Below are 14142 nucleotides of genomic sequence, written 5' to 3'. Positions count from 1 at the left end.
TCTGTCGAAAGTAGAGGCTTAGTTAGAGGGCAGGCCAAGGCCAGTGGCTGGCCTCCCTGCTCCCTAGGAATTGGGCTTCTGCCTCTAAACTTGGGGCCCTAGCCCTTCCCCTTGGATCCCTGGAGCATGAAGCCCAGGGAGCTTTGACCTACATTCTTAAGGAGATAGGTACGGCAGGCCTCCTGACTCTGGCAGGAGTGTTTCCTGTGACTCACCTAGCAGAAAGTCAGACTCCTTTACGTCCTGCTCTTGGCTCTCGCTGCTTCCACAGTTGCTCTCAGTTGTGATTTTTCCGGTTTTGCTGGTATGAATTGATCTCCTGTGCACACATGAAGGGCAGCCACACCCTCAGCACCACCAGCTGCCGAGGGTATCCAGGTTTCTGTTTACAGAGTCCGTTCACTGCGCCCTCTCTTAAGGGTGGAAAAGTTGCTGTTTTTCCTTTTCTAATAGCCCCACACATAACCATCATTTTAAAATCTTGAAAAAAGAATGAATATGTTTTATTTTAAATGAATATGTTCTATTTTACGAGGGATAAGAGGTCTGGCTTCAAAATGTCTGCCATAATTTGAGATGTTCAGAATAGCAGAAAAATATTGGTGGAGTGTGTGTATTTAAAGAAAAGTGTTTTGGGGTGCCTGGGTGGCTCAGTGGGTTAAAGAAAAGTGTTTCTCTGATTAAAAAGCAGAAAGGGAAGCTGGGGTCCGGGGGAGCTTGTGGGGAACATACATTTAGGATTCAAATAATTCACATCATTTCTGTATAAAGTGTCTTAAGTGTTTTCAAGATTGCTTGGAGAACTCTTACCTGACCCATAAAAGTGGAGGAACAAATTCAGGGTGTGATAACACTGCTGGGGTTGGGGGCTGGGCTGCAGGATGTGAAGTGGAACTGGGTGCTCAGGAACATTCTCTGACAACTTCGGTTCTTGAAGCATTTGTAAAGAGTCTTGAAACCTAAGCCTGAAGTGATGTCGTGTGATAAATAAGTCCGTACTGCTCTATTTAGTAAAATAGAATACTTATATCCAGAAATTTTTCAAAGCCCTGACCTGTGTTCTGTTGGTGCCGTCACTTGTGCGTATTTTGGCAAGGTATGTACTCTAGAAACTCTGTCCTCACCAGAGTACGTTTAATAAAATACACGCTGCTTTGTGTAGACAGAAGCAGATAGTAAAACTTACTGGGATGATGGAGATGATTAGAGGTTTCCAAAAATAGGATTAAATTAAAAAGAAACATCCTATTTGTGTCAGGCGCCATGGGAAAACGTATGACCCCTACATTAAACCATATGGTGCTCTGATTTTTTTTTTTTTTTTTAAATTTTTTGTTTAAAGTTTGCCTTTTTAATGTTTTGTTTTAAGTTTGCCTTTTTAATGTTTTATGGTTCTCGTCACTGTTTAAATAAGATTTCTGTTCCACACCTTACTTTATTCAGCTGTGAATTCATAATGTTGAATCAGCCATTTCCACAGCAACTGTGTTATTGCAAACACAGGCTGAAAACTTCTTCAGTTTGGACAAGGAAACTATGTCGCAGTGGTGAGATTTCTTTCATGTGGATGTGCGTTCTCTTTGGAGGGAATGGAAATAACTTCTTTGTTGTTGTTTTTTTATATATATTTTTTAAGATTATTTATTTATTTATTTGACAGACAGAGATCACAAGTAGGCAGAGAGGCAGGCAGAGAGAGAGAGAGAGAGGAGGAAGCAGGCTCCCGGCTGAGCAGAGAGCCCGATGTGGGGCTCGATCCCAGGACCCTGGGATCATGACCTGAGCCGAAGGCAGAGGCTTTAACCCACTGAGCCACCCAGGCGCCCCCTGTGTTTTATTTTTGTTTCAAGTTGCCTTTTTGCTTATAGTCCCCACATCATATAGTTAGTAATTTTCTGCTCATTTACAGCAATTTTACAATAATGTGCTGCCCTAGCAAGCTTTGCTTTTGGACGCCCAGTGTTTAACTTGTTTTCACGTGCCTGGTTTTTTATTTTGTTTAAAGTGTAGGCTAAAATACTACCCTATGTCTGTTTAAATTCCATGTATGAAAGACTAATGACGCCTGGCTCAGTTGGTTGGACGACTGCCTTCGGCTCAGGTCATGATCCTGGAGTCCCAGGATCGAGTCCCACATCAGGCTCCCAGCTCCATGGGGAGTCTGCTTCTCTCTCTGACCTGCTCCTCACTCATGCTCTCTCTCACTGTCTCTCTCTAAAATTTAAAAAAAAAAAAAAAAAAAAAAAATCTTAAAAATTCATAGATGAAAGAGACCTAAGGTAGATTCTGTTTCTCTCATTTTTCAAGAAGGTTTTATTGTCTAATTACTGACTTTTGGTGTTGGTATTCATACTTTATTATGAAACATTATAAATCCCGCCTGATAAAACTGAAGGGAAATTTCATATGTGAAGATCATGAATCAATTCAAAAATTTCATTCTTGAAGAGTATTGTCTCTGAAAAACCTTGTGTGTGTCCCTCCTCTCCATCCCCAGCAAATCCTAGTTTTAAAATTTCAGTTTAAAAATTTTGCTCAGGGGGCGCCTGTGTGGCTCAGTGGGTTGAGCCACTGCCTTCGGCTCGGGTCATGATCTCAGAGTCCTGGGATCGAGTCCCGCATCGGGCTCTCTGCTCAGCAGGGAGCCTGCTTCCCTCTCTCTCTGCCAGCCTCTCTACCTGCCTGTGATCTCTCTCTGTCAAATAAATAAATAAATAAATCTTTAAAAAATTTTTTTTTGCTCAGGAAGGAAGTAAAAGGGATGCTGAAAAATTCTTATCCTTTCTAAAACTGAGATTATAAGAGTAGTTTTCATTTTAATATTGAATTCAAATATTTTTTAATGTTGCTGTAGGACAACCTTTCTGATTCTACATACTTTTTTTACATGAAATTTCTGTTATTTATTTTGATACTTTTGTACTTTGGGAGGTGGATGAAGAAAATATCCTCTCGGTAAAATATTGACCTAATTCATAGAAATTTACTGTGAGGATTCTACTTGGAAAACCTGGCCAAATGTATTATGACTGTTAATTAGAGTGGCAGAACTGAGCATTTCAGTCTCTCTTCTCACATTAGGGGGAAAAAAGATCTAAAAGCTGGAGGAAAAAGGTGATTCACCTTTTGCTTATATAATACTTGTCATTTGGATTGGCATCCACTAAGACAGAGCTGTAGCCATGCCATTTCTGATTCCTGGCTCTGGGTGTTTCCATTTAGATATCCCTCTTAACACGTCAACTCATCAAATACTGTGTGAATAATTTTAAGATGCTCTTGCCTAAAAGTAACACATACCCAATTAATAGTGGCTTAGGCATAAAGGATGTTCATTAACACACATAAGAAGGCCAGGAGTAGCAGATTCCTAGTTAGGTAATGATTACTAAGAGCTTAGGTTCCTTCTCTCTTTCTTCTCATCCTCAAGCTCAACTCATGGTACCAAGATGGCTGCCATTGCTAGTCTTAGGCATCACATCCTCTCTCCTCCCATTGTATCCAAAAGCAGGAAGAGGAATTTCTTCTCAGTTGTGCCCTTTACAAAGAGGAAGCCTTTCCCTGGCAGCCCCGGCACATATATCCTCTCGTGTCTCATGACCCTGCAGCCAGAGAGCTTTCCCCAGCATTGTTAGCCAAGGAATGCATCTGAGGGGGAGAGTACATAGCTGCTAGGAGGACAGGTATTAAAGGTCTTGTTTCAGCAATTTTCAGTGAAAGGAAAGCCCTTCTACAAATGTCCTTGCTTTAGCTGTGCCTCGGACTGCATAGTGCTTCTGGCATTCTGTGTCTCTGTGGGATTATGTTTTTCTCCCACATGGAGTATGGTTTCACTAGCATGTATATACCTCAGACATTACAATTGTTGCTTCTCCTGGATACTTGCTTTTTCTGCTGAAAACCATAGCCATCTTTTGCAGTCTGTTCCTATTTGGGAAGTGGAGACACAGAGGAAGAGTTAGGGATTTGGGGGCAGTTTCTGGTTTTCTGCCCTTTTGTTTTTCTTTTCAGCCTTTGGGTGACTTGTAATCATGAACTCTGAGGTGCATTTTCTCTGCCTCTGCTACTTTTCTTTCTTTCCTCCTCTCGTCTTCCTCTCTGCCCGTGTGTCTGTGTGACCTTACAGCCTCATTTTTAAGAAACTGGGGGACCAGAGGAAAAAAGTCACCTGTAATTTTACCACTTTGACACAAGTACTTTGTCACCACTGTATTCTTTTCCGGTCTTTTCTTCCCTTGAGGATGCCCATATACAGCATGTCTCACGGCATATGTCGGGTGCTGGGTGCTGGCTCTTCCCGGCACAGGGCCCAGTGCCTGATGGGTGTTACTTAATCTCAAATACCCAACAGCCCTGAGTTGGGTGTAGACACTTTCCCTATCTCTCTAGGTGAGACCTGGAAGGGAAGGGTGTGCCTTAGATCACACGGTGGATAATAGGTGGTTCAACTTTAGATTCTGAGTTCCTTGCCTTTGCACTATACCATGCTTGACTGAGGCAAAGGGAAAAAGAGACAGCCAGCCAAGAAGGGGCCACTGAAGAGGAAGAAGATGGGAACCCCACAATGGGGACCTTTTCAAGAGGGAGATGAGCAGGAAGCAGTGTCAGTGGCCAAAGACTGCAGAGAGGCTGGCAGCTGTGGTGATGAGAGGTCATTGGTCCCCTAGGAAGGGGTGGTGATTTCACTAAGGTGCTGACCGTAAATGCCAGGTGTCATGTTACAGGGTTAGGAAGGATGGAAATTACAGAGAAGTTTACATATATGTGTGTGTATATATATATACACGTGTGTGTGTGTGTGTGTGTGTGTGTGTAAAATGTGTGTTAGATAATATAGCATATATGGCTTTTATAGGTCCTGCTTGACTTTTGCACTTGCACTTCTGTGCTTCATACAGAAACTCAGATCTCATTAAGTGCCTGCCTGCTGTGTGTCCTGTACTTCATACACTGCCTCATCTCATCCTCGGGAGCCTCATGGATGGATTTTTCCTTCATGATTGGCAGGGTGGGCAATAACCCAGTGTTTTCCTTGATGTGACTAATATGCCCTAAGGGTAAACTTGGCAGTCACCTTCTTCCACCTGGTGGGTAAGCACGTTGGGTCTTGAGTCCCTGAAGATGTGCTCTGTACCAAGCAAGACAGAATAAGGGTTATAAGAGTTGGTGACCCCTAGAGAGTATGGTAGGTGACATCAGTGTCAGTGTGGGTCATAGAGTGCCTCCTTCCCCAGCTGAAACACAGGAAAGATCCTAGAACCTAGGACAAGGAGGCCAGGCTAAATTTTATTTTCCCTTGAGACGCTGGTGGATAGCAGGATGCCCAGCACCTAAGAGATCCTCGGTGTGCTGCTGTCGACTTGTGTGACTTTGGGCAACATTTCATGTCTGTGAGCCAGTTGACATGCCCACGGGGGATGACGGTAACCCCTCCTGAACTGTGTGAAGATGAAATGAGATAATGTGCCTTGTGGACTCTAAAGTTTCGAAGACCAGAAACATGACTCTCTGTTGCCACTTCTTATGCACAAATATTTGAGAACTCAAAAACCGTACAATTTTTTTCATTGACATTATTCTCTTCTGTAGCGTTAGAGTAGGTGATGTAAGTGTGTAAGCACATACATTTTCCTTGATTAGTCCTGATTATTCATGAACCAGTTTTTCAGTTCACTCCATTGTATCTTTGTTTTCAATTTCATGAATCTGTACTCTTACCTTTATTTTCTTCTTTCTACTATCTTTGGGTTTATTCTATTGGTATTTTTCTGAATTCTGAAATTCATTAATTTTACGTACAGACCTTGTTTTGTTTTTTATTTTTATTATATTTTTTCTTTTAAGATTTTATTTATTTGAGAGAGATCGGAGAGGGAGAGGGAGAAGTAGACTTGCCACTGAGCGTACAGCCCGGTGCAGAGCTCAATCCCAGGACTCTGAGATCATGATTTGAGCTCAAGGCTAACACTTAATTGACTGAGCCACCCAGGCACCCTGCAGACCTCCTTTTAGGTGGCAGTGCAGGACCATAAAAATGACCATGCAAGTTAAAAACCATCGAAAACCTTCTTAATAATCAATGGGGAACATTAAGAATTGTCCCATGACCTTTAAAAATGTTGTCAAAAACATTAAAAATTCTTATTCTCAGTTAGAAGTGTATAGGGAAATGAAAAAAATAGTAAAATTAGTATTTATTTGGTACACAGTAGAAACACTGGTAATTAAAGCATCTTTATTTGTAAAACACTTGAGTGGTTTCAACAATGCTTGTCTCCTCCTGTAGCTCAAGATATGGGACGGGCCTCTTCTCTGTGCTTTTGCAGGTTGTCATGCTCTTCCCTAAACTTGCATCAGTTTCCAACATTTTATCCTTCGTGATTTCAGTGGGACAAGATATCCTCGAGAAGTCTTTTCATGTGAAGTTTCCCTTGATAGCACTTCCTCTGAAACATCTTCATTGTTCTCACAGCTGCTTTGCTCACTGTGTTAAGTTTGGGCTTCACTCAGTTCTTGTGGCTGCACATCCAGAGTCTCCCAAATGACCACAGTGTCAGCACTCCCACAGCCAGCTACTTCCTTAACTCTGTTTACTTTTTTTTTTTTTTTTAAGAGATTTTATTTATTTGTCAGAGAGCGAGAATGCAAGGAGGGGAAACAGCAGGCAGAGGGGGAAGCAGGCTCCCCTCGGAGCAAGGGGTCCCATGCAGGACTCGATCCCAGGACTCTGGGATCATGACCTGAGCCCAAGGCAGACCCTTAACTGACTGAGCCACACGGGTGCCCTAGCTCTGCTTACTCTTGTTATTACTGTCATTCATTTCTTTGCTGCACTTTCTCTTTCAGTGATGCCTTTTTCAAACCTTCACATGGGTTTATCTCTGGGAAACAAGGCAGCACAACCACTGCCCTCCTTTGCTGTTCTCTGTGCCAAACATTGTAGCATTAGAAACACTTTTCTGTGAATGGATAATGTTGTATAGGTATACGGTGTTTTATTTGTCTATTTATTGGATGGTGGATACCTGAGTTGTTTCTGCTTTTTAACAAGTAGAAATAATGTTGCTCTGAACATTTGTGTACAGATTTTGCGTGTACATGTTTTTCTTAGGTGTACACTTAAGAGTGGAGTTTCCGGCTCATAGAGTAACTCTCAATTTAACCCTTTTCAGGAGGTGCCAAGCTGTTTTTGAAAATGAATGCACTGTTTTACATTCCCATAAGCAGCGTGTGAGGGTTCAGTTTCTCTACATCCTTGTTAACACTGTCTTCGATTATAGCCATCCTAGTGAGTATGAAGTAATATCTAATTTGGGTTTTGATTTACATTTCCCTAGTGACTGAGGGTGATGAGCATCTTTTCACATTCTTACTGGCCATTGTGTATCTTCTTTGGAGAAATGTCTTTTCAGATCCTTTGCTTACCCTCCCCCCCTTTTAAGATTTTGTCAGATAAAAGAAAAGGGATTTTATTTGTCAGAGAGAGAGGGAGCACATGAGCACAAATGGGGGGAGCAGCAGGCAGAGGAAGAAGTAGACCCCCTGCTGTGCAAGGAGCCCGATGATGACCAGAGCCAAAGGCAGAGAGAGGCTTAACCAACTGAGCCACCCAGGCACCCCATCCTTTGCCAATTTTTAATTGGATTGTCTTATTATTGATTTTGCAAGTTAACTTTTTTTTTTTTTTTTTAAGATTTTATTTATTTACTTGACAGAGATCACAAGTAGGCAGAGAGGCTGGGGGTGGGTGGGTAGTGGGGAAGCAGGCTCCCCACTGAGCAGAGAGCCTGATGCTGGGCTTGATCCCAGAACCCTGAGATCATGACTGGCCGAAGGCAGAGGCTTAACCCACTGAGCCACCAGGCACCCTGCAAGTTAACTTTTAATTTGGGTTTTGTTTTTGTGTTTTGATTCCTTTTATTATCTATGCAGTAGTTCCACTGTGTGAAGTTCTTGAGTTGTAAAGTTCTGTTGATGGTATTATTGTGCCTCTTGATTCTGATTCATGAAGGATTCTTTCTCTTTATAACCGTTTTGTTATCATCTTACAGTCCTCTCCTTATGTTGGGGTAACACCTATGGAGGGTGTAAAAGTTTTGTTCCTACTGAAACTCACCAAGATATGAAAAGGAGAAATGCCAAGCAATGGTGGGACTTCTGTGATTTAAATATATTTAAATAATATCTTAGATGTATTTAAATAATATATCTTCTTAGAAACTAAAAATAGCTGATGTAATATGACATTATTTAATGAAATTCTTATAAAGTATTTAGAATTTTCAAAGCAGTAGAAATGCCATTCTATTTTCTGTTTTATCCATATGAACAAAGGTATCATGCAAGTTTCGCAGGGTGAAGTGACTCAAACATTATGGGAAATATTTTAATGTAAATATCCAAAACTTGTAAGTTATTCTATCTGAAATCTGAGAAATAATAGCAATTTTTTAAAAAAGATTTTATTTATTTGTCAGAGAGAGGGAAAGAGAAAGAAAGAGAGCACAAACAGGGGGAGCAGCAGGCAGAGGGAGAAGCAGGCTCCCCACTGAGCAAGGAGCCTGATGCGCTACTGATCCCAGGACCCCAGGATCATGACCTTAGGGTAAGGCAGATGCTTAACAGATTGAGCCACCCAGGCATCCTGAGAAATAATAGCATTTTTTAATTTTCTGTAAATCTGCCAGATATACATCCTTCCCCCCCAAAAGCCCTGTTCTGGTCATTTTCTCTTAAAAATGAAAGGCTCTTTACGAATAGTCTGTTCTATTGCAGAGAATACTCAGAAAATATGTCATTTGTTTATTTTCAACTGCAGTTGAAAGTAAAATAGTAGTGATTCAGGAGAATTATCACATTTTAGTCATTTTTATGTTAAATGCTCTAAATCACTTGAAGATTACAATAAGAATTAGCATGTATTTTTGAAGTCTCTTTCAAATTCATTTTGCTAAAGTATCACCTTTTATTAGTTGTGCCCTAACTGCAGGGGCGAGCAAACCAGAGCCAGAGGGCTGGCCAGCGTCTGTTTGTAATTACAATTTTTTGGAAGCTGACCACACCCATTTTCTCAAGTGTTGTCTGTGGCTGCTTTGAGGCTACTGTGGCAGAGCTGAGTGGTTACAACAGAGAAGTTTGTCCCACATGCCCAACTGCTTACAACCTGGCCCTTTACAGGCCTTTCTCCAAATAAAAAGCAGCGTCTTACCACCTGCTAAGTGCTTGGGTTTAATGAACATGCTTTAACAACCACAGCAGTATGTACGCAAGAGCACAACCATTTTGCTTTGTTGGGAGGAGCTAACAACAAAGAGCCAGAAACCAGAGCTCTTAGTCAGGATTGGTAGGTAAAATATTTTAATCCACTGTGTTTAGTAGTTAAGTCATAAGTTACGTGAAGAACTCATTGTCAGGTGTGTGCTTGTAGTGCACACAGAAATCTTTACCCCGTGTACACAGTTCACCTCAGGAACAGTACTCATTTGAGAGGGAACCGAAATGTGTATAAAAGTTCCAGATTTGTCCCTAAATCAAACAATGTTTATTTTAAAAACTTAGAAAATACTGAAAAAAGTAGAAAGGGAAAACAAAAATGGCCACAGGAAAATCTTTTGGCAAAATATTTAAAAGAAAGTTTGAAATTGTTTTTTCATTTTTAAAGCATGGATATATAAAGCTCTTTCTCATTTATTTCTCAAGAAATAATGGGAGACTTTCTTTGGGGACTTTAGAGATGTACTGTGAGGTTCTTATAGCTCGACATTAAATAAATTTAGACTGTTATTTTGTTCCTGTTTAGTTAGCTATTGCATTATTTTGAATTATTTATTAATTTGTTTGGCCCAGTTTCTTATAATCTTCTGTTTTGTGTCCAGTTTATCTCATTGCTAAGAAACCTACAAAAATCGCAGGCTTTCTTTTGTTATTGATACAATGTTTATAGGTCATGCAGTTTTTTTTTTTTTTAGGTCATGCAACTTTAAGAAATACATTTGTTATAGTTTTGTCAATGTCAAAATCTTGGTCTTAAAAATAAGAGCAGAAAAAAGTATTTGAAATATATTTAAAGTAATTTTATAAATTTACAATAATATAACAAGTATATTTCTAAGGTCTGGAGAAAGTAAAAGAATTCATACCAGAATCGATGAGAGAGCGAAGTTGAGCCAAAACAGTTTTGTTTTTTTTTTTTAATTTCTATTTTTTAGAAAGAGAGGGACAGGGGAGGCAGATTCCCCATATGCAGGCCTTGATCCCGCAATCCTGAGATCATGACCTGAGCGGAAACCGAGTCAGACGCTTAACCAACTGAGCCACCCAGGCAGTTATTGTTGACCAAAATCCTTCCCACAAAAATAGGGAACAATCAATAGAGAATTTATTTTATTTGCTTAACATAGTACCTGCTGTATGCCAGGTGCTGTTCTAAGCATCTTAAAAATTACTGACTTCCAAACTCACCGTGATAGCCCTCTGCAGTGTGTACTATTATAATTATTTCCGTTTTACAGATGAGGACACTGGGGTACGAAATGAGTAACTTGCCAAGGTCACCCAGTTGGATAATGGCAATCTGCCAGCTATATGATTTAATTTTCTACCTATCAAAATGGTGTATTTTTTCTGACTTGCTCTATTTTATGGCAGTCAAGATATCCTATCCTGCTCGTTATAGTTTTGCAGATAAAAGGATGTATTAAATAGTGAGGTATCATGTAGTCTGAAACCGATTCAACACGTATAAGTCTGCATTTTGTGTTTTCGTCAGATAATATCAGGATTTTATATTTTGTACTTCAGATCATTTATAACATGACTGTTATTTTATTGTTATTTTCAGTTTGGGTTTTAGAAAAAGATTATCGTGGAGTTGTACCTGTGAAAATTGGTTTTGGACTTTGCCAAGTGACTTTTATCAATTCAGTTTTCAACTGGCAGATGCTTACTCTCAACACGTCTTTCTCCTTTTGGGAGCAAGAAAGATTTTAGCTTTAGTAATGATAGAGAAAGATAGGATTGTGATTTATAAATAATCTATAAAATATCTGTACACACCTACCATTTAAGTCCCCATATCATAGGAATACTGATTTCTGTATAAATTCCTAAAACCTTAAGAGGAGGTTCTATATTATAAATTGTACTTCTTTACAAAAACTATTATAAGAAAAGCATTCTTTTTCTTAGCTTTGAGGTAAGTAATTATATGTGCAAATGAAGTACTCTAATAAAACTAGAGATGTAAAAGCTAAGTTGTCAAATCAAGATTACTCAGTTTAACATTTAATGCTTCCTCATTGCATGGTGAGCACATCCTGAATGTTAATCTGAAACATCATTGCCTGTTTTTCATAACTTTATTATATTATACTTACCCATTCTTGTAAATTTTTGAATTTTGAAATATGTGAAGGGAAATTTTGTTTAAACCCAATTTTCACAATTATTCAAATTGGTCATCTTCTTGAAAGATGCTATGGGGGGGGCGCCTGGATGGCGCAGTCGCTAAGTGTCTGCCTTCGGCTCAGGTCATGATCCCAGGGTCCTGAGATCTAGCCCCACATCTGGCTCCCTGCTCTGCGGAGAGCCTGCTTCTTCCTCTCCCTCTCCCCCTGCTTGTGTTCCCTTTCTCACTGTGTCTCTCTCTGTCAAATAATAATAAAAAAAAAAAGATTCTGTGTGCTCTCTCAACACGAGATGGAGAAGAGTATTGGAGCCCCTGTTCTCATGCTCTCAGCCATAGCCCAAGAACAGCTGGTCCGGGGGCCTCAGCAACTGCACAGGCCGCAGTGAGGGACAGTGCCTCAGAAGACCCAGGGGGCTCTGCTTCACCACCACCACCATCATTGTTGATGGGAACTAGTCACATCCTCTTGTTTATGCTGGAAGATGTCTTACTGTGTTCATGGCACTGAGCTAGGCCTGAAGTTATGTGTCAGAAACAAACTCACTAAGTTCCAATACACAAATAGAGGAGGGAAGGGATTGTAGAGCACGCCAAGAAAAAGTGGCTCTGGTCAGATGCACAGGAAACAGCTAAAAGGGTGCGGCCCCTGTGACTGGTTACGGAAGGAGGATAAGTAAATAAAAGGGAGAAGAATATGCCAGAGATAGGTGTAGTTAGAATCATGATGGGATTGGCGCTTGGCTTGACCCTGCCAGATACACATGGCCAAGCCGACTGTGATGCCAGGGTGGAAAGTGACAGCCATGGTGTGGGGTTTTTGGTAGATTCTTTATTAGTACAAAGAGGGTTCTGACAGTTTTTGATCTTTAGCTGCTTGGTAATAAAAGTGTTTTCTTGGGTACTCATTCCTGTTCCAAATGACTTAACAAAATTGTTAAAAGTAAGGATGCCAACAAGCACATGCAAAAGATAACCAACATCATTCGCTATTAGGGAAATGCATATCATAACCACAGTGACATACCCCTTCATGCCCAACAGACTGGCTATAATTTAAAAGACAATAACAAGTGTTGGCAAAAATTTAGAGAAATTGGAATACTTCCTTATATGCTGCTGGTGGGAATGGAAAATGCAGCATCTGTGGTGGAAAAGAGCCTGGCGGTTGCTGTGGGTGGAGGGAGGGATGCATGAGGAGTGATGGCTAATGGGTACAGCATCTCCTCTCAAGGGGTACAGTGCTTTTGAACGGGATAGTGATAGCATTTGTACAACATTGTGAATGTACTAAATGTTGCCACTAATAAATTTGTGTTATGTGTATTCTACCATACAGACATACAGAAAAAATGCGGGGCACCTGTGGGGCTCAGTTGGTTAAACGACTTTGGTTGATTTTGGCTCCAGTCATGATCTCAGGATCATGAGATTGAACCCCACACCAGGCTCCATGCTTGGCATAGTCTGCTTGAGATCTCCCTCTCCCCTCTACCCTTTTGCCCACCCAAGTGCTCGCTCTCATGCACACTCTCACTCTCTTAAATAAATAAATAAAATCTTTTTAAAAAAAGCTCTTTCTGAGAAGTTGCCGGTATAGGGTATTCTGATTCATACTATAAACAGTATAGTAGATTAATTCAAGAGGCCAGTTGCACCTGCTTCCTATTCCCCTTGAAAATACAGGTAACCCAACAGCAGTGTCACAAACATCTAATTATAAACTGTTCTCCTCAACTTTTCAACAGAAATAGACAAACCTGAATTAGGACCTCAGTTGGTCAGAAAAAAAAAAAAATTTTTTTTTAAAGATTTTATTTATTTGACAAAGAGAGACACAGCGAGAGAGGGAACACAAGCAGGGGGAGGCAGAGGGAGAAGCCCGCTTCCAGCCAAGCAGGGAGCCTGATGTGGGACTTGAACCCAGGACCCCGGGATCATGACCTGAGCCAAAGGCAGACAGTTAACAACTGAGCCACCCATGTGCCCTGGTAAGAAATTTTTGAGACTGTCTGCTCTATGCTAGATAGCACGTCTCACATGAACTAGCTCCTAACCTCACCATAACCTGGGGAGAGTTTTAGTTGGCCCAGACCCAGTATGAATAGCACAGTAAATGAATTTTGTTGGCGGTCATGGAAGTTCAGAATTCAAAAGTCTCATTTAATTCTCACAACAGCCCTCTGAGGTAGGAATAGTATTTCCATTTTATGGACAAGAAAACAGAAGCTTAGCTTAAGTAACTTGTCAGACTTAACACAACTAGTTCAGGGTGAAGCTGGGGGTCTGTTGATTTCATGGAGAGTGGAGGGCTTTCCCAGACTCAGGGAGCAGAGGCGCAGCACAGGTTTTAAAACCTTGCACTTGAGTCTGAATTTGTGATTTTGTAGTCCTTAAAGAGGACCCCACAGAAGTTGAGTTTCCATGTAAAGAACAAATTATGAAAGTAGTCTGAAATCTAGAAGACTGGACACATGACAGAAAGATTTAGATCCTCTGTGTATTGTTCCTTAAATCCAGTGGAAAGAAGAAACTGGAAGCCAGAATTTGATTCTGTATAGAAAATAGCCCTGGGACATGTCCCTTTGTAAAACTGAAAAGGAGCTGTGACTATCATGCTTCCAACAGTATCTCCAGAAGGATTCTGATGCTGGGGGAAGTGTCCTGACCACCATTCAGCAGTTTCTCTTGCAGGGGGAGGCTGGTGAGGCAAGGAATGTGAGAAGTGGATATTCTCT

General features: G+C 40.7%; 1 protein-coding gene across 1 annotated transcript in view; it reads left to right on the top strand.

Moving 5' to 3' along the window:
• Nucleotides 1-14142, top strand: part of BAIAP2L1 (BAR/IMD domain containing adaptor protein 2 like 1) — a 91954-nt gene that overhangs the window by 31189 nt on the left and 46623 nt on the right. The window lies entirely within an intron of this gene.

The sequence above is a fragment of the Mustela lutreola genome, chromosome 17, assembly GCF_030435805.1.
Source record: "Mustela lutreola isolate mMusLut2 chromosome 17, mMusLut2.pri, whole genome shotgun sequence".
NCBI classification, from domain to species: Eukaryota; Metazoa; Chordata; class Mammalia; order Carnivora; family Mustelidae; genus Mustela; species Mustela lutreola.
This window is presented reverse-complemented; position numbering and strand designations above follow the sequence as displayed.